The sequence below is a fragment of the Aplysia californica genome, unplaced genomic scaffold, assembly GCF_000002075.1.
Source record: "Aplysia californica isolate F4 #8 unplaced genomic scaffold, AplCal3.0 scaffold00263, whole genome shotgun sequence".
NCBI classification, from domain to species: Eukaryota; Metazoa; Mollusca; class Gastropoda; order Aplysiida; family Aplysiidae; genus Aplysia; species Aplysia californica.
In genome coordinates, this window is record NW_004797533.1 from 750,071 (window position 1) to 751,621 (window position 1,551).

At 34.3% G+C, this 1,551-nt stretch overlaps 1 protein-coding gene across 1 annotated transcript in view; it reads right to left on the reverse strand.

Annotated features, from left to right (window-relative positions):
• The window catches only part of LOC101851649, a gene marked incomplete in the record, with an annotated part of 13,418 nt that extends 12,782 nt beyond the window's left edge, over nucleotides 1-636 (reverse strand). The window contains 1 exon segment of the mRNA XM_013083943.2: nucleotides 541-636.
• Nucleotides 637-1,551: the final 915 nt, after the last annotated feature.

Genomic DNA, 1,551 nt, shown 5'->3' on the forward strand with positions numbered 1-1,551 from the left:
ATAATAATAATAATAATAATGCATTTCACAATTTTTATTAGGCTACCCCAAGAGACCTTAAAAAAGACTTTTTCTTTCAACGGTAGACTCTGATTTTTAAAAACTTGAATTTATGAATTATACTTTGTCTAGATCTTGTAGATATCTAGATCTAGACCTAGAGTCTAGATCTAGATATATAGAATAGATGTAGATCTAGACCTAGATCTAGATCTATATAATTAGATAATATAAAACTATAGCATCAATAAACGACAAAAGTAAACATGATTAACAGTGTTGAATTTTGTTTTTGTTTGTTTGTTTGTTTGTTTGTTTATTTTATGACAAAAACCTGCTCACACTCACAAAAATAATAGAATCTAGATCTAGATATAGATCTAGATATAGATCTATCTAGATCTATACTCTATATCTAGATTATAGATCTAGATTATAGATCTAAATTTAATACAAGTTATTTATAGCCAACGATTGTAGATATAGATCTGCCCTCAAGTTAAATACAATGCAGACACTGATGAAGCAGATTAAGCTCACCTTTTAAAAATACTAACTGATAAATATGTTTTGGTGTGTCGATTCCTGAGCCTAAATTTTCTTCCGATAGGTAGGCCTACAATAGAGCTTATGGAGGCGGCCATTACAATTTAGTTTTGAATATTATCACTCACGTCATCAGTGCAATAATCTTGAGTGACTTCGTTAGAGAGTATAGAAAGTCAAACCAAGAAGGCGTTGATTGATCATTCAGTAGCCTAGTTTATCATAGTATGCCTATATAGCGGCTGTATATATAGCTATATTTTTATAATAAAGTGGGTGTTGTAGGCCTATATATTGTACATGTATTTCTTTAAAACCCTGTGGACACATGTCAGGGCTTTAGGCACTTACAAAACTTAGACCAATAGTTCCAAAATCAGACTACTCTATGCCCTCGTCATCTCCAACCATCAATAGGCTTGTGAATCATGGACCTTGACAGCAGAGCTGCAGAGGAAGATCCAAGCAGCCGAAATGAGATGCTTTAGACGACTCTTTGGCATCTCATACAATAACCATATTATCACAAGAGGAAGTGCCTCGATAATCGAGGTAGACTTTGTGCTGTTGAAGCTAGAGAGGTGAGCAGAGTAAGCCTGATTCCCTGTAAGGACTTCTCTGTTGACATCCACCCCTTGACGCTTATATGACCTTATGCAGTTGCTAGCGCCGTAAAACCTTTACTAAATCAATATAACACTAGCAAAGAGGGATAATAACTTAGGGCTGCTTAAGAATATATTACATTGAATTACTTACCTTGTATTACTTAAATGTAACGGTCACTTTTCTGTGGGGAAAGAGTAATACGAAAGATTTTCTTCTGCACAATCTTTAGTAATACATGTCGTGTGTTATTATTATTAACAATTATCTTAGAAGTCCCAAAGTTGGTGGTCTTTGATGATCTTGGTTAATAAGAAGTGAGCATGGTTCTCAAGAGTTGAGAGAAAAAGAGAGTTAAAGTGGCAGACAGACAGATATTACAGAGAGAGAGAGAGAGAG